The sequence below is a fragment of the Copadichromis virginalis genome, linkage group LG16, assembly GCF_057382275.1.
Source record: "Copadichromis virginalis isolate Kocher_CV1m ecotype Utaka linkage group LG16, C_Virginalis_male_GT1.1, whole genome shotgun sequence".
NCBI classification, from domain to species: Eukaryota; Metazoa; Chordata; class Actinopteri; order Cichliformes; family Cichlidae; genus Copadichromis; species Copadichromis virginalis.
Window position 1 is genome coordinate 14,115,696 of NC_140633.1, and position 22,295 is coordinate 14,137,990.

General features: G+C 42.7%; 1 long non-coding RNA gene across 1 annotated transcript; it reads left to right on the forward strand.

The window, feature by feature from the left end:
- The first annotated feature begins 4,309 nt into the window (after nucleotides 1-4,309).
- Nucleotides 4,310-7,645, forward strand: LOC146690413 (uncharacterized). Its single transcript, XR_014915626.1, has 2 exons — nucleotides 4,310-4,938; nucleotides 7,464-7,645. It is a non-coding gene; the product is annotated as an uncharacterized LOC146690413 (long non-coding RNA).
- Nucleotides 7,646-22,295: the final 14,650 nt, after the last annotated feature.

A 22,295-nucleotide genomic window follows, 5' to 3' on the forward strand; every position in this document is an offset into this window, starting at 1 on the left:
GCCCTATGACTGTGCCATTGATCTTCTCCCTGGAGCGCCTCTCCCCTCTGGCCGCCTCTACAGCCTCACACAGCCCGAAAGGGAAACCATGGAGAGATATGTCAACGACTCTCTGGCTGCTGGGTTAATTCGCCCGTCATCCTCCCCCGTGGGGGCAGGATTCTTCTTTGTTGCAAAAAAAGACAAGACGCTCCGGCCATGTATTGATTACCGCGGCCTCAACAAGATCACTGTAAAGAACAAGTACCCTCTTCCCCTCCTGAATTCTGCTTTCGAGCTACTCCAGGGGGCCACGGTGTTCAGCAAACTAGACCTGCGAAACGCTTACCACCTGGTGAGAATCCGGGAGGGAGATGAGTGGAAGACCGCTTTCAACACGCATATTGGACACTATGAGTATCTCGTTATGCCCTTTGGCTTAACCAATGCGCCCGCGGTCTTCCAGGCCCTAGTTAATGATGTTCTGAGGGATTTTATTGATCGATGTGCTTTTGTGTACCTAGATGACATTCTCATTTTCTCTAAGTCCCAGGCGGAGCACGAGAGCCACGTGAGGCAGGTCCTGCAGCGCCTCCTGGAGAACCGGTTGTTCGTGAAAGCGGAGAAATGTGAATTTCACGTCGACACGGTGGCCTTCCTGGGCTATATCATCTCTCGGGGGGACCTCAAACCTGACCCCGAGAAGGTCCGGGCCGTGGTGGACTGGCCTCAACCGCCGAACCGCCAGCAACTCCGACGGTTCCTAGGATTCGCCAACTTCCACCGACGCTTCAGAAAGGACTACAGTAAGATTGCCTCACCTCTCACTGCACTTACCTCCCCCAATGTTCCTTTTCAGTGGGACCTCTCTGCTCAGGAGGCCTTTTCCCTGCTAAAGGAGAAGTTCACTACCGCCCCCATCCTCCGTCAGCCCAACCTCAGGCAACCGTTCGTGGTGGAGGTGGATGCTTCGGACTCTGGAGTGGGAGCAGTTCTGTCGCAGCGATTTGAAGGTACGCTCCATCCCTGTGCATTCTTTTCTCGTCGTCTCTCACCCGCAGAACAGAACTATGGCATCGGTGATCGGGAGTTGCTAGCGGTCAAACTGGCCCTGGAGGAGTGGAGGCACTGGCTTGAGGGCGCGGAACACCCGTTCATCGTGTGGACTGACCATAAGAACCTTGAGTACATCCGGTCCGCCAAATGCCTAAATTCACGACAAGCCAGGTGGGCCCTCTTCTTCACAAGATTCAACTTCTCCATCACTTACAGACCAGGGTCGTGCAACGTGAAGCCCGATGCACTCTCCCGTCAGTTTTCCAGTACGGAGGGAGACCCCGATCCAGAACCGATTCTTCCAGCTACCTGTGTTATTGGCGTTGTCACATGGGAGATCGAAGCTCTCGTGCGCGAGGCCCAGGATACTGACCCCGACCCGGGCACGGGCCCCCCCGGTCGGTTGTTTGTCCCTAGTGCTGTCCGACCTCAGGTGCTCCACTGGGGCCACACTGCCCGGTTCACCTGTCATCCAGGAGCCCGCCGCACCATCACCTTCCTCCAGCGGTTTTTCTGGTGGCCCTCCTTGGACAAGGACGCCAGGGAGTACGTTATGGCGTGCACCACATGTGCCCGGAACAAACGTCCCAACCGACCACCCGCCGGGCTTCTTCAACCGCTCCCCACGCCAGGACGGCCCTGGTCCCACATAGCGCTGGACTTCATTACGGGGCTCCCACCATCATCAGGTAACACCACCATCCTCACTATCGTTGATCGTTTTTCCAAGGCAGCTCATTTCGTCGCCCTCCCGAAGCTCCCTACAGCCCTGGAGACCGCCCAGCTGCTCACCACCCACGTCTTCCGGCTTCATGGCATTCCGATGGACATCGTTTCCGACCGGGGACCCCAATTTACCTCTCGGGTTTGGAAGGAGTTCTGCATGCAGATCGGCGCCGCGGTCAGTCTCTCTTCGGGCTTCCACCCTCAGAGCAATGGACAGGCCGAGCGTACCAACCAAGAGCTCGAAGCGGCACTCCGCTGTGTCGTCTCTCTCAACCAGACCACTTGGAGCGAGCAGCTCCCCTGGATTGAGTACGCCCACAACTGCCTGACCTCTTCAGCTACTGGACTGTCGCCGTTCGAAGCCTCGCTGGGCTACCAACCACCCCTGTTTCCGGCCGTGGAAGGTGAGCATACCGTCCCGTCAGTGCAACATCATTTCCGCAGGTGCCGCCGGGCCTGGCGGTCCACCCGAGCCGCTCTGCTGCGGACGGCGGAGCGCAATAAGGTGCTCGCCGACCGCCGCCGGATCCCTGCTCCTGCCTATACAGTCGGGCAACAGGTATGGCTCTCCTCACGCTTTGTTCCCATTCGTGCCGAGTCAAAGAAACTTTCCCCGGCATTCATCGGTCCGTTCGAGATTGAGGCCCTGGTCAATCCAGTATCCGTCCGTCTGAAGCTGCCTCGCAACATGCGTATCCATAATGTTTTCCATGTCTCCCAGGTCAAGCCCGTGCTCTCCAGCCCGTTGTGCCCTCCTTCCGGGCCCCCTCCGCCCGCCCGGCTCGTGGATGGGTGTCTACGTGTAAATAAATTGTGAACCTTAGTGACGGTCTGCCTCCGAGTCCCTCCTGAGCCTGACAGAAATATAACCACACAGCGTGCAAATAACTTGCACATTGTGGTGTCTCCCAAAGTGCAGCCAGTGAGAACCAATAAGGAATCGAATCGATAAGTGATGTCGATAATGGAATCAGAATTACTAAATTCTTATCGACTCCCTTCCCTACTTGCTGATGCTAGCTCTGTTACCACTCAAAGCACAGATGGTAACTGATCTCAGTACCACCAGCAGCTTGCCTGGTACACTCCCATCCAAGACTGGAACAGAAAAATGCTGCTGGCCTCCCACCTTGACAAACACATGCTGTGAGGAGCACGTGACGTTGTGTTTTTGCACTTTCATATGGATTGAGACAAAACAGTGCTCATATGGAAAGAATAAAAAAACAACAACCAAACAAACAAAAACTAAATTAAAAACAAACAAAAAACAAAACAAAAGAGATACCTGTGCATAAGAGGATATAGCCAAAGACAATAAGGCATGTATCCACACTTCCATTCCAGTAAGCATATGTACATTGCAACTCTGTGTGGAGTCACACTTGCGGCAGCTAAAATTAAGGAGGTGTTACGTAGGTATGGTGTTAAGGAGAGAAATGCAGGAGGACAGATGGTAGTGGACTTTGGGAAAAGGATGGAAAATGGGCGTGGTGAACATATAAATTAAGAAGAGGGAGGAACATAGGGTAACATATAAGAGTGGAGGAAGGTGGAGACGGGTGAACAACTCACACAGAAGGTGATAGGAGATAGGAGACTGCAACGTGGTAGCTTGGCAGCATTGGATGATAGTGTGTAGTTTAGCATCAAAAAGAGGAAGCAAGTAAAAGCAGAGGCAAGGATTAAGTACGGGAAGTTAAAGAAGGATGAACATTGTTCAGAGTTTAGGCAGAAGATGAGAGCAACTCTGATTGGTGGAGAAGAATTGATGAGATGATTGGAGGAGTACAGCTGTAGTGCTCAGAGAAACTGGCAAGAAGGTGTTTGGTGTATGGTCAAAAAGGACAAGTAGACTTGGTGGTGGAATGAAAAAATGAAGTTAGATACTTAAAGGAAGAGGTTATCAAAGAAAAGGTGGATTAGTCAGGGAAATGAAGAAAGAGAGGAGTACTGGGAGGCAAGGTGCACAGGAAAGAGAGAGTTGGCAAAGGCAATGAAAAACTGAGTTTGCAGAGAGAATGAGCTGGAAAGGACGTGCAGCAGGTCAAAGTTCCAGCCAGCAACCGTCTCCTAGTTTTGAAATATTGGTCATCTCAGACACCAGAAACCTCCGTCTTTGTGGGAACTGCTGGAGAGAAATTCAAGGAAGAAAGGAAAAAACGATTTGAAGACTCAAACAATTCAGTGCTGACGTTTGCTGATCTCCTGTCCTGTTTCCACATAGCTGGTAAGATTAATGCTTACCAGAGGTACAGTAAAAAAAACAACAACAAAACAATGGTATCTCGCTACACTGGTCCAATACATAGTGTGACATATGATCTGTTTATATCTGCTGTATATCATATTTGGACTTCTATGTGCTGAATAAACAAGCTAAACAACATAAGTTGTTAGTTAGTTAGTTAGTTAGTTAGCATCGGGTAGCTTTAGCTACTATTAGATTATTCTGTTATTATATGTTACCTTATATATGTAATCAAAGTAGTTGAATTAGAATACTGCTGTAGATCACATTATACCCTTTAATATAGAGTGTGTGAGCTGTATGTAGTTTAGTTCTCATTATACTTTTGAGTTAACAGAACATATTCACATATTAGTTCATTAGATAAAAGTGCATCACTCTGTATCCTTGATCTGCTGGGAATGTGTTACACTGTTTTCTTGACATGCTTAATTGTTGAATCATGAAGAGAAGGTTGTAAGCAGGAGACTCTGTGTCTAAAGACAGGGGAGATAGATAGACCACATTCCACACCCCCACCTTACAGAAAGCAGAGAAACAACTGCCGAGGTCATAACTTAGGCGCTGTAACAGAGAAAAAATGTGATGTTTTGGCTTTTACGACTAGCTGGGGGCCACTAGAGACTATAAAAAGCTGAGCAACCCGTCACCATTTTGAGACATGTGCCTGACCCTCTGGTAGCATCTCTCCCGTCCGGACGTTGTAATGCTCTGACTGTTGAATTATATGGAAATAAATGATTGTTGATTGAGCATTTATACACCGAGTATTGTCCTTCCTTCAGCCCAAAGATTCAAAGAATTGGGAGAATTCAACAACTTGGTGCCGTGTGACCCGGATCTTTGGTGTGCTGAGGAGGTGCAGATTTGACCTTTGGTGAGATCGTGAGGCGAGGTGAACAGAGGACCGGTCCAAAAATAAAAAGGTAAGCACAGCCTGTTGTATTATACCAAATGTGCATATTGGGCTTTTCAAATTAATCTGTTCACTGAGTCACATGTATTTTCACAGTAAATTTGTCGGTGTCTGGTTTTTGGCGCAAGATACTAACAACATAAGTTGAGGCTGAATTCCAGTGTGTTAAATAAACTGCTTCTACCGAGAAACTAATAAGACACTACGTTGAGCTAGTTGCAGTAAACTGCTTCTACCGAGAAACTAATAAGATACTACGTTGAGCTAGTTGCAGCCACTTTACCTTCCACATTTAATTTTGTCTAATACTGGCTTCTGTAGCAATAATACGTTAGAATTTCTTCTGAAGACGCGGCCATTAGTCCAGTACATTGAAGTCGAGGTTTGTTTATTTTGTTTATGGTGTCAGTGACGTCCTGGCTTTTGCCGGCTATGAAATAGAAGTTGATTTAAGGAAAAGCAGATGCTGGCTTCACGGTGCAGTTGAACGCTGGCAACGCGAGAGCGAAACACGTCCGTAGGTTTGGTTTATGATACGGCGTGTTCCGGTGGTGCGGCCGTGAAGTGCAGTAGTGGTTGGTGCTAGTTTTAGTACATTGGATAGAGGTTTTGACGGTGGTTTGTGGCGTCAGTCGAGTTTTAAGGGCTGCGGTCATAATACAAAGTAAAATTTAAGTACATAGCAACACCTGGTTTATGATGTCAGGTATAACTTCGGGGATGCAAGCATCACTTTTATGATGCGACTTTGCCCCGTGGTGGCGGTCATAAGCGCAGAGAAAGGGGTATTTTGGTCTATGGTGCAGTGTGCTTTAAGAAGATCTAATAGTTGAGCTCAGAGGTTTCTGTGTAAAATTCCCGCTGAGGAAAAGTGTTGTGTGTGAGTGTCAAAGCGCGCTCTGGGTGAGAGAGTGTGTGTGAAGCTGCGAGGCGCGCTCTGGGTGCTGTCTTGTGGGTAAAGCGCGCACTGAGTGAGAGTGTGAGTGAGGCGCGCTCTGAGTGTGTTTTTTGTGTGAAGTGTGAAGCGTGAACACAGTGACAGTGACGGTTGATGTGTTTGATTAGGAGGACATTAGAGCAAATACACATTTTAGGATCAAAGGTTGATGCCTAGTGTACCTGTGGAACATTTTGCCCTAGGAGTGGCGACCCTCCTGTCCGTGGACGCGCGGCCAGGACCGGCGGCGTCCGGGTGCCGAGGTGGTGACTTGGGGAGGTGAGGGCCCCCGCATAGCTACGGAAATAACACTGGAACGGCCGTGTAATCACGGGTTCACATTTATTCCGGACTAGAACAAGACACATTTTGCGAACAAAGGTTGAGTCTAGATTAGTAAAGAAATATAAAAAGGTTGAATTCCTCGTTTCAGTGGTTGAAATTGTTGTGTGCCTGTCCCCTGACGAGTGTGAAATTAAAATAAAGAGGGAATTTGGAGCCACATAGAGATAGACGGGCATAATTGGGTGTATTACTCTGTGGTGTAATAAAAATAAAAAGGAGAGATAGTAAGAGGTGTGCAGTGGAGAATTATGGAGGAGTAGAGAGAGGAATGTGTTGGGAGACTGACGTACAGTTTACGCTGTCAAGGTAGGCGGGTTGCCTGCTTATCTGTTTAACAGTGATGAAAATGAAATTAAATAAATCTCTTAGTGTGTTAATACAGGAAGCTGCGGACCTGGACCAACTGCCCCCACAAGCACAGCGGCCGAAGCAAAATTATAAGTAATGGGAGCCACACCCAGCACGAATCAGCAGCTGTGAAAAAGACAGCAGCGAGGAGAGAATTAGAGGAGAAATTAAGAGAAGTTTTAACACATAAAATTGGGGCCAACGGACTTGTGGAGGTTGGGAAGGCGTCCGGAGCATCACAACAAAAAGGTGAAACAAAAACACACAAGCAGAGAAATCTGAGAGAAAGGCTCCTTTTAAGGTAACGCCTAGTTTGAGAAAAGATAAAATTAACCTGCTTTTATACAAATGCACATACACGCAATGAAGAAACAGCTTACACTCATGAACACGTGAAGATTTTCCAGCAAGGTTAAAGAAAAATTAACATACTTAAATGATGAAGTCTATACATTACTGACAAAGAAACCCTCTGGGTTGCAGGACAACAATTTAACTAAAAAAAAAAAAAAAAAGGAACACTGGTCTAACCAACCAGGCAAGACGCAACAAATTTAGTGGTAAAAAGAGTCAAATTGTGACATGTTTTCTGTTGATTGATTAATAAAAGTGATTACTGAATGAAAGAAAGTTCCTTTTTTGGGCTTTTAAACATGATCTTAAGAATTTTAACATGTACCTGTGTTGTCCTGTCAACTTGGTGGGTTAGGAGTTGATTATATCGGGAGACAAAAAACAAAAAAAGGGGGAGAGAAGGCTGACACAGGGCCTGACCCGGTGTGTCTCCCCTCTGAATAACACAACCAACACAACATCATTTTCCTGTTCGTTTGTTTTTGTTTTTTGTTTTTTGTTTGTTTTTGTTTTGTTTTGTTTTTGTTTTTTCTATACATATTTAATTACAGGCTGCTTTGCCGGCCCTGAAAGCCGAGGCTGACTGGACTCCTGCTCTCCCCCATACGTGACACTGACCAAATGCTGCAACAGCTGGACCCACAACAACGACCTGAGAATGTCAACAGACCTGCAGGAATGTGATCTCATGCAGCCGAGACGGAGAGCACTAAACCTAAGGCCCGTTTCACTACACGGGGGAAAATTCCCAGACTGCGTCAGCTGACAGAGCTGTGACGAGACGCCCGCCAAGCCCGAATGAAAAGTAAGGCCGAGCGAAAGAATGCTGACCTTGATAACTTTGCATTCACACTGTGCAGGACAGTGATGGACCAACACGGATGATCGGGTGGCGAAAAAGGGCGTGACCGAGACAAGAGGAGTAACTGAGGACAGAAGGCACCTCAGAATGGACAAAAACACAGAAGAAGATGCAGGTTTCACCTGCGGTGAACATCGACACTGGAGAAAGGACTGCCCCAATTGGGGTCAGAACCAGGACGGACTGAATTTTGAGCAGCAGCAGCAGCAATGGTCGCAAACAAACTGAAAAGGAGGGGGGCAGGACCCCAGGGCACGCTTCAGGCCGTGGTTTACCCAGAACACCAGAACAGGAAAGTGATGAACACACACACACACACACACACACACACACACACACACACACACACACGTCTCCAAACACACAGATTCAGAATGAAGTGAAATACACACATGAACACGTGCACTCGTTGAGTGAGTGAGAAATGACACACACACACACACACACACACACACACACACACACACACACACACACACACGGGAATGCTGATTCACTGAGAAGTGATGCACACATACACATGCTTGTGCAATGAAGAGTGATCCACACGCACACACACACACACACGCTGATGCAATGAAGAATGCTTTGCTTATGCTGATATGCAAAATGCCGCACACAAACATCCCAATGCATAATTTTTATGAGGAGCCATTGATTACCATTAAATACTTAGAATGTGTTATATGTCACCCAGAGGGCATTTATGTAGATTTTAGGAATAAGGTCTAAAAAAGTTTGGTTATGAAAACAATGTCTGTGCGTGATGTCTGTTTATGGCTCAAGGCCTTGACTGAATTCTTTGCTGTGCTTCACACAGCCCTGATGAGGAACAGTGGCACAGAGTGAAAATGATGAATTAATAGTGTAAGTTTTAGGTCGGAGTACGGCATTTTCTGTGATTGAGTTTTAATTCAAGGAGGAACAAAAGGTGTTACGGCACCTGAGGTTCTCATTCCCACACAATATTGTCCCGGCAGGAAGCAAAATGTTCCTGTGAATTTCTGGTTGATTGTTTGGTTTTGTTTAGCGCTAGCTTGATTTTATCAGTGAGCTTTGGCTTGTGTTCTTTCTCGTAAGCGAGAGAGGGATAGTTTTATGCTTGGACATGTCTGCAACGGGCCCTAGTTTATGTTATTGTTATTAGTGTTTTGTTGGTTACGTCTGTTTTCGTTTTTGTTACAGTGCACTGGAGAAAAAACATCTGAGAGGTGTGATCCACCGGTGGTGATATGGTGATATTTTGTGAGTTCATGATTTAACAATCAGCTCTTTAAACCAGGCCTGAAAGATTGAAATTTAAAGCGCTATGAAATATTCTTACAAAAACAGTTGCAAAGTGTGCTTCTCCATGATTGTAATTGGCTTGGGAGAAATTCACTTATAGGGAACACTGAGAAGTTCTGAGTCTAAAAGGATTGCACCGAGTCAATCCGGCCCAAAAAACAACAAGGAATTGTTTTCCTTTAAAATGATGACGTCATCTTGCTGGTGATGGAGGCTCGAATAGGTTGCGCGGGAGACTCCATTATCAGCAACATCTGGTATGAATGTGTATGGAGGTATGCATGTGAATGGACTGTGATGGACTGACGACTAAAAGTTTTGACTGACTTGATACTGAGACAATGACTGCACCAACTTTAGGATTAGTAAATGCCAATAAACAATTCATAAACAATTCACCCAGCCGACAAGAGAAGGGTGGATGCTTCGCTTTGTTTTGTTTTTTCAGGAGCAGGAGGATAAGAGAGACTGGAGGAGGAGACTCTAGCTTCACATAAGTATGAACTGCAGACTTAACACTGTGGTTGCTGATTTTGAGTTACCGATGTTTGCATTAAGAAAACTGTGCTATATTAGCTGTGTTTTGAGTAAGGTATCATGTTATATTATTGGGAATGCCAAATGCTACAGTGGAGAAGACTTTTGATACCACTCATGACTGGAATATGTTATTATTAACCATAGCAGGCCACTGTAAAAAGTCAATTAAATTTTATAGAGGAAAATCGCCAAAATTGAACAATACCTATGAATGACTTGCCACATTCAGAATAGAGATATGCAATAATAAACATTGGTCCACATGAGTTAGGTTCTCACTTGAAATAGTAAGTTATTAGATGTAGAATATAATTGACAGGGACATTTGATAGGATGTGGTACTGAAAAAGAACAAGAGCAAAGTAAATAAAGAAAATATTGTGTTTAGTTTGGATAAATTCAAATTAAAATGTACCATTACACTCAGAGGATCAATATGAAATAAAACATATGCAAAATTTGTAGGAAGTACATGACTGATAACTGTTCTGTCCTGAGCATTTGTTTCTAGAGCACCCACTTGACCACACCAACAGTTTCTCGCCACCGAGGAGGGGTACTTGCAAAAAGAATAAAATAAAAATCTGAGTTTAACAAAACATTTTAAATGTAAATATCAAGCTTACCTTTCTTTTTCCATGAAATGTGCTTGTGGGCACGCCAGCCATTTTGAAAAGGTGGGCAAAGCAATTGGCAAGGCCACACCCCCACACATGTGATATAATTTTAAAGGTACTGTTGCCCTCTCTAAGAAACATCAGGAATTAGAGGAGTGGCAAGTAGAGTATGCGAGCTACAAGCAAAAACTAAAATGTGTACTACAGTGTGCAAAAATGAAATACTGGGTCATCAGGGGGTCATGAGGGACATTTATAAAACTAAAAGTCCCACTAACCTTAAAGTGCACTTGAAAAGCTCACACAAGAAGGCTAACCTAGCTTACCTAGAAGACCTCATCAGGGGGAGCACACTCCCCCTCCTTGAAGAGCTCACCCACTCAACCCGCATCCCCAGAAAACAGCTAACCCCAGATAAGGCAGCGTGATGTATCCCGAGACAACAGGACTGGGACATCTAAATAAAGGTGTGAAACAATCGCCTTCAAAAGGTTATCAATTCACTTCAACCAAAATTAGGACCACTCGGTGCGGCAAGAGTTAATAGTTATTAGTCTCAACACCCAAGGATAACCAGAAGAGCATGACTGATATGATGGAACTGGGATTTTGTTACACTTAATTTTTGCAAAACACAAATAAAACTAAATTGAAACTAAGGATTTTCAGAAAATAAAAACTAAACTAAACTAGCAAACAATTGGTAAAAACTGATGAAAATTGCAAAACTATTACAACCCTGGTCCAGACTAAGATGGTGTTGGACATCTTCAGGGCAGAAAAGGGTTGGTGTGACCAAGGTGTGGTTTGGCTTGTTGTATGTACATTTCAAAATGTTACAGCTCTGGATGGACCAGTTACCAGGGCATGGAAGGATGACAGACTTTATTACATAAGGAGAAGGGAAATTTTCGGGATCGAAGATCCTCAGGGATGACAAGGCTGGAGCAACGGTACTCGAGAGAAGAATTTCTGATACTTTCTGAGATATGATGTCACCAACCTTCTCTTTTAAGTGTCTAGCTCCGGTGAATTGACACATGGGAGTGTGTCAAAACAGGGGAGTTGAGTTTGAACATAATATGGTAAAACTTAAGCATATAATGGGTTAGACTTAGAGATGACTAATTAATTTTTGATTTCTTTTACACACACATAGATTATGATTAGAATAAGTCCTGAACATAATATTTTGAACCAAATTTGAATCATTAGAAGAACAATGGATAACAATATTAGATTATCAAGGCTAGGGAGAGAGGTGTTTTGGTTTTCTGTCTCTTGCAGAGAAAGGAACAGACACCAGACGGGGACCCGGAGATGTGAGGACCCTTCACAGCAGGGACAGATGTAGGGACTGCCGAGACAGCAACTGGGGTCAAGTGTCATGACGTTTGGGCTCCTGGAGAAGATGGATCCCACAAACACAGCAATAACCATGAAGGGGTTGGCGAAAACCAGGAACACCAGACCAACGAGGTTCAAGAGGCTCTTGGCAAAAAGGGGGACACGCCGGTGAACCCAAAATACACAGATCTTTGTTTGAAATCGGGGCAGAATAATCCCCAGAACTGTGCAATGACTAAAGGGTGGTCTAACCCCGGAGGTCGAAGAAAGAAGCTGAGAATCACCCAACTGGAAGACACTGGTAGCTGCAGCAATAAAAAATAAAGGTTAAAAGCTCCTTAGACAGAGGTTCTAGTCTAAGTACATTTGAAAGGTATAAGGGGGCATTAAAATGGGAGTGGAAAACTGGAGCACCAAAATAAAGATGTGGGAGAATTGGGGAGTGATGGGAGAGTCATCTGTAACTGCTGTTATGGTTGTAAATCTAACTTTGCTTGCATCTGAACTGCGTGAACACAGAGGTCATCCCACATATGGTCCACCCGTTAAAGGGGGACAGAGGGCCTCAGGATCAAGAAAACTTGGACCTTGCGACCCTGGAGTGCATGTTGTAAGTGATCTCTTTCAGAGATCAAAAGGGGGAATTATTAGATTATTCTGTTATTATATGTTACCTTATATATGTAATCAAAGTAGTTGAATTAGAATACTGCTGTAGATCACATTATACCCTTTAATATAGAGTGTGTGAGCTGTATGTAGTTTAGTTCTCATTATACTTTTGAGTTAACAGAACATATTCACATATTAGTTCATTAGATAAATGTGCATCACTCTGTATCCTTGATCTGCTGGGAATGTGTTACACTGTTTTCTTGACATGCTTAATTGTTGAATCATGAAGAGAAGGTTGTAAGCAGGAGACTCTGTGTCTAAAGACAGGGGAGATAGATAGACCACATTCCACACCCCCACCTTACAGAAAGCAGAGAAACAACTGCCGAGGTCATAACTTAGGCGCTGTAACAGAGAAAAAATGTGATGTTTTGGCTTTTACGACTAGCTGGGGGCCACTAGAGACTATAAAAAGCTGAGCAACCCGTCACCATTTTGAGACATGTGCCTGACCCTCTGGTAGCATCTCTCCCGTCCGGACGTTGTAATGCTCTGACTGTTGAATTATATGGAAATAAATGATTGTTGATTGAGCATTTATACACCGAGTATTGTCCCTCCTTCAGCCCAAAGATTCAAAGAATTGGGAGAATTCAACACTACATTTGGACAAGGGGAAGACCAGGGTTTTCCATCTGCTTCCACTCTCATGCCCACTATAGTTGCACTCCATGTCTAGTAAGTATAAAGCCACATTCACATTGTTTGACATAAAGGAGAACACAGAAGACGACAGTGAAAGCAGTAAAAATGGGCGAGTGGGCCAGATTCACAAACAACGCATACACACAAATCTGTGTGTAAACTGAACACACACACACACACACACACACACACACACACGGCTGTCATTTTGCACACCGGTCAATCACAGAGCCGAAAACATAAGCAAGTATGGATTGCCAGCAAAAACAGCAGCTAAGGAGATTCCCCACACTGGAATATTTGGAATATTCTTACAGATTCTGCCGAGCAGGGCGATAAATGAGGAGTGGATTTGGGTGCTGAGGGTGTGTGCTGCAGTAGAACCTTCTCGGAGAGCTTTATCTTCCTCAGCTGCTTGGGCCACTGCCTGTCTACTCTCCTCTGAAGGGAATTAGGTTATTAAAAACCAAACACATGCATGCACACAGTTGTGCATACAGGTCACATACACACTCGGTGCATCAATACAAACACACTCATACACTCACCTCAAACCACTGCCAGATTCTGAAGAGAGCAACACATTTGGACCTAGCTCATATGCTTTCTGGCAGAAATGCAAGGGCCCAATGCCACACACTTGATAACTGTAAATGTAACTGTGTGCAGAGGAGAAGAAAGGACTGCTAAAAACACAGCAGTCGGTCTTCTTCTTCTTCCTGAAAATGGAAAATAAGAGCTTTTATGGTTTTACTGGTACGAGACTGTGTGATACTTTTGAAGGAAGTGGCAGAATCACCCCTGAGAAAAGAGGGTGTGTGGCCAGTTGTTCCCTAAACTCTGAAGAATAGATTGACATTTTGAGAAATACCAAAGTCAGCAACTGCTAAATAATATCCTTCTCATCTATGCCAGCTGGGCTTTTGTACACAAGCTGGAAGTATTGGACATGAGCTAAAGTAAACAGAATCCACCTAGAAAGAACCAGATTTCACTGAGGCTACAGACCAACCAAAGAAACTTAGCAGCCCTGTCTAACTTCACCCTGTCCAAGTGTGTAGGCAACATTCTTAAAATAAACTTTATATTTACCTTTATATTGTAAGGTTAAGATCCTTCAACATCATAGTTATATGATCTCCACCATGCTCTGGGAAAGAGGGAAATGAAGAGTATAGCTTAGGGATGACAAACAACAAACTGAACAAACTACATTTCTGCTAACAAACCTCCCAAGCTTGTGCAAAGGGAAAAGTTAACATTTTGCTCTTTAGAGGTCTGAACAGCATTACTGAGTAATTCCATCTTAAATCAACATGGACCCTCTGCTCAGATAGCTGAGAGTTGCATAAAAATGATCTTAAATGAGTGATGTGAAATTTTAGTTTCGTATACCAGTAACTTTACAATTTTTTTTTCTAAAGATGGTCCATTGACCCACTTTGAGGCCACACACTGAAATCTGAGGCAATGTTTGAACATTAATATCACAAAAATTATTGAAGATAAAAGCCTGAATATTTCACTGGTGCTTCTTACCATCAAAAGGAATAAATTTGGGACAGATGCATTAAAAAAAGTTAGAGCATTGGCTACTGATTTATTAAAATATGAAAAAAGAATTCCAGCATCCCCAAAAAGTCCCACATTTGAGCAGACATTAATAAAAGACTTTACATTACAAAAGATGACTAGTGACAACTTCTGAATGGCTGAATTTCTCAATAGTGCAAAATAAAGCATGTAGAATACTTTTTAACTCCTAAAACAAAGAAAATGCTGGATTGAGCAAATATGACAAGTTGTACCATAAAAACAAAAACATCAGCAGATAGTTGAATTCAAATTGAACCAATTTCTGGAGTGTATAGATTTTTTTTTTATATAACTAAATGATGTTTTTGAATGTTGCTAACTAGCTTCCCCAATTATGTTATATGCACATGGCACATTCAAAAACTACTCATGTAAAACACATTTCTTGAATTTCTTGTTGAAAAGTATTCTACAAGCTTTAGTTTGCGTTATTGTGAAATTCAACTATATACCATTCAGAAGTCACTACTTGTCTTTTGCCATGTGAATTTTCTCTAATAACGTGGGCTCAAATATTGGAGCTAGCCAATACTCAGACAATTTATGATGCATCTATCTCAACAGATGCTGATTCACGTTAATAATAAGAAAAACTCTGTACGTGTTCAAACGTTGCCTCAGATTTAAAATTGTGCAAGAAAAAGAAAAACGGCATGAAAGTCAATTAGATGGTCGAGCAGATGTTGCTCTTTTTGAGGTGAAGTGACCCAATAATCAAGACACTGAAGCCTTCTGTAAATAGAAGATTAAGTTTAGTAAGGCTTCGGTATGTTTATGTGTTTATGTGAAGAAACTGGTGTTGCCCTTTAACACATATAAAGCATTTGTCTCATTTTTCTTCTCTGTACATTATCTGTCATCAGTAAATACACACTATATACCTCAGAGAGCAGCAGGTCTAGCTTATAGGCTTATAAGCTTTAGAAACGCTGTTCTCAGACTGTAGCTCGAACAGCTTTTTAGGGGGAGTCTCGTCCTCTTTGTGGACAGAGGAGGCTTTTAGAAATTCATTGGGCCTACAGGAGATTAGACTGGAGAGGAGCAATTAAAGCACGACACAACTCTCTATCTCTGTCTCTCCCTCCACCTTTCTCTCTCCTCCTACCTCATCCCAGACTCGCACAACTACATGTTACTATGGAAACTACTTTCCTCCCTCCCTCTTTCCATCTCACCCCTCCTCAGTTGCTTTTGGTCTGGCTCCTGCATCCTGCATCTTTCTACCTTCATTCATACCATACATTCATCACGTTCATTGTTATCTCTTCATTAACGCCTCCGCCTTGATTATCACCTCTTTTTTCTACTAAGGCTTTTTAGTAGCACCACTTTTCCCCCCGTGTTCTTCCTCCTCACGTTGAGTCTCCTATCACACTCTCTATCTATCCTGCTGCTTGCGGCACGAAACCAAATGTCAGGTCTGAGCTGGCACTGAGAGAAATTGTAAGGGAGGCAGATGGAGAAGCGAAAACTGAAAGGGGAGAGACATGGAGGGGGGTGAAGAGACAGTGGCAATGAGTCGAGAGAGAACGAGAAACATGGGGATGGTATAGGGAGAGGGGTCAGACAGACCAACGCTGACCACAGGTTTCTGCTGATAATATTGGTCAACATACAGAGGAAACAGTTATTCAAACAGCCCCAAAGAGCTGGCAGAGAGAAAATATATGCTATTGTAGAGCTTCTATTAGTAATTTTCAGGTTTTCAACTCTTAGCAGAGCCCTGTAACAGACTGATGACCTGTCTAGGAAAAGGATGTCCAGGGTGCACTATGCTTCTTGCTATATGACAGCTGTGATTGGCTCCAACCCCCCTGAACTGGGTTAATGGAAGGAAATGAATGGATGGAACTCTTTAGCACTTATTTTAACACGAGCAATCTACGATGCTGAAATAGTAACAATAATAACTTCTTTCAGGCCAAGAAAATAGAGAAAGGAAAAAACAACCAAACAAACACTCTGATTACATGTGACTTCTATTATTAATGCTCTAGTGAAAAACACAGCAATTAGTAACTGCTACAACTAAAACTAAACACACTAAAGGACAATGGGGAACAGAAATACAAAGCTGCAGTGCTTGAATAAACAAACAGCTGAGTGTATTTTGGACAAATAAAATGAGTGGTACCTCGAGAAATAGTACATCAGCCCATTGCAGCACATTATCTAGGGTTTGTGGGCATACTGTTGCACTCTCAGGAATAGGGGTACATTAAAAGTCCATTTGTGTGAAGTTAAACATACTCCCTAGGACTAATTACTGGACCTGAAGGTAATTTTTTTTGAGTACAGAAAAGGTAGAAAAAGGAGTTTCCCACCCCTCATTTTCAAATGCAAAAGCAGGATACACTCTGTTTTCTGTCAGCTAGCGACCAACAGGGTGCTGGCTGAGCTCAGCAGGTAAGCAGGCGACCACATGCAGCATGGCCAGAGAGCAACAGCATGGGTTCGAGTCTAACCTGTTACCCTTTGCTGTGTATACTCCCCCTTTTGCTGGAACCGTCCAATAAAGTTGAACTATAAATTTTTTCTCTTAGATGTTTTCCCCTTATATTAAGTGTAAAGCACTTAATACGTTCTTACAGCTCTTTAGCTGTATTGTATTTGCTTCTGGGTTTGAATTTGCCAGGAACAGTTTTCCCTGTGCTCAGTTTGCTCTGACTGTGCAGAAACTGTCATCAGAGGTTCAATGCTGACCTCTCTAAGCTGCAAAGCACATGTCAATGCTACAGCACCAATACCTTAGTGGGGACTGGTCCAATTCCAAGCTGCTGTACTTCTAAATGTACAATAAGGAACTTTAATTTGGGTATGAGCACACTGGGAAGTCTTTTTATGTTGGAAAGCTGAGTCCAATTAGAAAAAAAAATTGATGAAGTAATGATGTACTGATGAATCAGAGTATTTGAACTGGAAACTGATGAATGAATGAGCCTGGGGCTTCAGTGGGGGAGACTCAGAGGAAGATTTCTTTGGCTCTGGCGTCTTTGCTTTTAGATTCAGATAGGAGTCTTATAACTGAGAGAGCGCATACTGGCCGCTCACAAGGATTATATGATCATAAGTTGACATCAACAGTGGCATGACACACTTAAAAGAATAATATCTTATATCTAATAATATCTTGCCATAGGTAGGTATTTAATAGTGGCTTGTAGTAAATGTTTCAGGCCTCCTTTATTTGAGTTCTTTTATCTGTCAATCTGTTTCCAAGAAAACAGAGTTCACAGAGCTCGAGATCAAAGGTGGCCGTCTGTGTCCTGCCTCAGTCACTGTGCACGAGACACAGCTCCTTCAGAACTTTATGCTTGGGTACAACCATGAATCATCTGACCACTGAACTTAAAGACACTTTTCAACCAGAAAAGCACTTTTTTTTCCATTTAGGGCCAAATTATGATGTTTTTATTTCAGTTTTTAACATTTATCTGTTTGGAAGGTGAAGGTAGATTGTTAAGAACATTTGGAAAGCCAACAAACACAATAACTTGTTCTCTTTTGAGGTGTTGAAGAGCAGCTCGTGGGGCGAAAAGTGTGAATTATCCAGCTGTCGTTATTCATTCATGATTTCTAGCCTTCAGTAAATGTATAAAGACAATATGGTGGAAGAAACTCTACAAAACCCCTGTAATAAAATTGCAGTGTTTGAAGCAGACGAAGTCCTTGTAATGAAAATATTCTGGTGAGCAAAGTTAGTCACAGCAAAACAGGACTGGTTGATCACGGCAAATCTATAATCACAACAAGTTTATTCAAGGTTAAGATCACAATCTTTTAACATAATTGGTCAGTCTGTGTAAAAACAGCAGATTTATTGAACTAAAAGACAAAAATATTTATCTTATATATTCCTTTCACTGTAATTGAACATAAATTAATGAAATAAGAAAGAATGACTCATGGCCCAAACGAAACATGCCACAGCCTGGTGAGGAGTGGATTTAAGAAGAAAGTTTGTTATCTGAAATGCAAAAAGAGAACATCACTGCAAAACAGATTGTGACACAATAATCATTTCAACCCCAATTATCTTATTTTAATAGTTGCTGGGAACCAAAGAACAAAATTGTAAATGAAACTTAAATACGACTAATTGCACATTAAAAACAATCACACTCAGATTTAAAAGAGAAAAAAAAAAATCACATTTTTCCTCCTGACAGCAAAGCCAAAACTGAGACTGGCTGGTAAATGGTGCGTGCTGAAATGAAGGCATCAGCAGCTGGTTGTTTGCTGTTGAGCCTTTAGGCAGTGGAAGCTGAATGAGACAACATCTGGGTGTCAGACGTTGCAGGTGGAGATTGAGGATGGCCGCTGAGGGCTGTGTACCCAGGATGAACGTGCATGGCAGTGGCTCTGTGTTGTTGCTACTGCTGACAGTGGACTGTTTCAGACTCCTTGGCCTCAGTCCCTGTGGACGCACCAGTGAGAGCGGCAACAAGGGTGGGAAGGCTGAGAATCTGCATGGCCAGTGGTGTTTGTTGGTGAGCACGATGAATCAGGCTGAATGCTGAGTCTTTGCCGTTGAGGACCGGAATACCAAGAGGCCACATGTGTTACTGAGAAAGATTGCTGCTCAGGCCAGGCATGGCAGCCCCAATCCCATCACTGACTTTTGTTCATTTTTTAAGTCTTCCTGCTTAACACTTCAAAGGTGTGACACAGTAGTACCTCGTATCTCATTTAACGGCACCTATTCTCTGACCAAACTCCACAGATACAGGGAGTAATTCTCACAGACAGTTTAATGATCTGAGAAAACCTAAAAACATTTAAAAATTATAATAAATCTTGTATTTTTTTCAGTACATCACCTAAACCTGTGAGTTCAAGACTAGCAGGTCCATTAGTGGCTCTCCAGAGTTTAAAGAGAAGTTGACAATAGAACATAGAAAACACAGTGCTTTTGTTTTAAACGGTACATTTTAAAACGTTTGATGAGTAGCATCTCCTCTTCTTTTAACAACAGTCTGTAAACATCTGGGAGCCGAGGAGAGCAGCTGCTAAACTTTTGGGAGAGGAATGTTCTTGTTTGATATTTGAGTCTTCTTTCTTGTACTTTTCATCGTATGAGGTGCCAAATGTTGTCACTTGATGAAAGGTCTGGACTTACAGCAAGGCCATTTCAGCACCCGAACTCTTTTACTACAAAGCCATTTGGAGTTTTAGGAATGTCATTCTGAAATATGCGATCCCTTTTCAGGAAGAGAAGTCATCTGTGTCGGAGCTCATGTCACTCTAAAACCTTTATATACCTTTCAGCATTGATGGTGCTTTTATAGATGTGGTGGACCCAGTGTCCATGTTTTCCAAATGAAATTTCATCTGACCACACAACGGATTTCCTACTTTGCTTCAGTCTGTTTTAAATGAGCTTTGACTCAGAGAAGATGCCGTTATTTCTGGATCATGTTCACATATGGCTTCCTTGCATGATAAAGCTTTACCTGCATTTGTGGATGGCATAGTAAACTGTTCACAGACACTGATTTCTCAAAGTGTTCCTGAGCCCATGATGCCATTTCCATGACAGATTCATGCCTGTTTTTACTGCAGTGCTGCTTCAGGGTTCAAAGATCACAGGCATCCATTACTGGAGGATTACGGACTGACATCATGACAAGTATTCACAGTTTTACATGGAGCGACATTATTCTGAAATTATTTCGCAATTTGTAGACACAGTTCGTTTCAGATTGGTGAACCTGTGCCCATCTTAACGTCTGAGAAACTCTGTCTCTCTAAGATGCTCTTTATATACCCAATCATGTTCCTGACCTCTTGCAAATAAACCTGATTGCTACATTCAGCTGTTTTGTTTAACCAACACTTACTTTTCTGGCCTTTTTTTCTTCCAGCGTCACAAAATTTTTGAGATGTGCCTTTGCCCCTAAATTCAAAAAGAGCTCATATTTTACAAAAGAGTAAAATCTCCAAGTTCAAACATTTCCCCTGGTGTGTACAATAAATATAATATGCATTTATGAGATTTCCAAATTATTTAATTTAGTGTTTATTCAATTTTACACTGCGTCCCATTTTTTGCAAATTAGGGTTGTACATTGGACAAGCAATCATGACATGAAGCTGGTCAAATGTTGTTGCAGCAATCTGCTGTCTTACTCCGTTAATGTGAACCACAACCAAGCATGGTAAAATAGCTCAGTGTGGTTCCCTGCAACTGATTCAAGCTTTGCAGTTTCCCCCAAAAAATGTTTTAATTAACCCTAATGTCACACCTGGTTTTCATCTCTTCCTTCTTGAAGAGGACTTCAAAGTAAATGTAAAAAGAGAACACAGAGTAAAAAAAGACTTTTAAGTGGAGGATTTTTCTCTGCATGGGTGTAATACAGTAAATATGCCACTGCCGTATCAGGCTGGCTCTAAGATCAAAGTTTCTTTTCTGTGTCACAAATGGGAACAGTCACCCATTTTTTAAAATCACACTTTCATCACAAAGGTAAGCAACTTTTTTTTATGCACAGCCTGGATTTGCTTACACTTCCAAGTTAGAAATATAGGTAATAAAGTGCTGATGTTATGCAAGTGACCCAATTTTTTTAAAGCTATGAAAAAAAAATGTTCGTGTGTGTGTGTGTGTGTGTGTGTGTGCATAACTGTGACTGTATGAAACAGATAAAGAGAAGACAGAATGTGTTTGGTGTTGCGCTGGTGGTGCCTCTTTCTTCAATAGCACTAACAGTGCTTTTCACCTCTGAAATACGACTGGAGGAATTTAATTAGTTACTTAAAGTGTCAAGGTCCACACAAGAATCAAAACTAACAATGAAGTGATTCCAATTTTTTATATGTCCGACTATTCACAGACACTAAGTGTAGTTTTATAAACTTTATAAACGAGAACAGGTAAGTAGTGAGCTTTAGTTAAGCAGAAATGAACAGTCTGCTCTCCACAAACTACAGACAATTTGACATTTCACATGATGTGTTTATCGCTCATTACAAATTTCAAATGCCTGTGCTTGCTAGCACAGATGCTGCCTCTCTGTCTGGCTGTGGTGAGTGAAGCCACGGTTGTGCTTAATGCTATTACTGCAGCTCCATTTCTGGTTGGGCATTTGTATTTTTAATTACGTGTATTTTTTTTTAGTTGTTTATGTAGTCGGATGAAAAAGGAACGTACTGTTTCCCATTCTGAAGTTTTGCTTCAGAATTTAATAACAAATCATCTGGTACTTAGTAGGTCTTAATTTTTCTTTTAAAAAGTCAGACTTTTAATTTTTAAAGTAGAGTTTAAAATTTTTCATTTGCTGCTTTTTGACTCATTTTCAGTTCAGTCCTTATACGGGACCATTTTCAGAGGCATGTAAATAAACTCCAACGCTCTCTCAGGGGTTGTTAACCCACCTACACTGCTGTGAAAAAGTATTTGTCCCGTTCCTCATTTCTTCTTATATGAAGAATTTGTCACACTTTGATGTTTCAGCTCAAGCTAATTTAAATATCATAAAAGATATACTGAGTAATTTTTTTTTGTTGTTACATTTAAAAAGCTGTCCTGGCCCCAGGCATCCATCTACTGTTGCCCTCATCAGAAAAGCCTCAGGGTGGTTTCCAATAAGCCATTCTTAAGGAAGGATAACATGGAGAAAGGGCTGAGGCACAACAAGTTATATAAGAGCTGGACTGAATATCAGAGTCAATGGGTGTTGGAGTGATGAATCCAACCCAGACATTTTTTGGTTCAAGCCATCGCCAGCAGATACAGAGCAGGTCATCAGTGAGCATCTACAGCCATCTTTAAAACATGGTGGAGGCTCTCCTAGGGTTTGCTGGGAAATTATGAA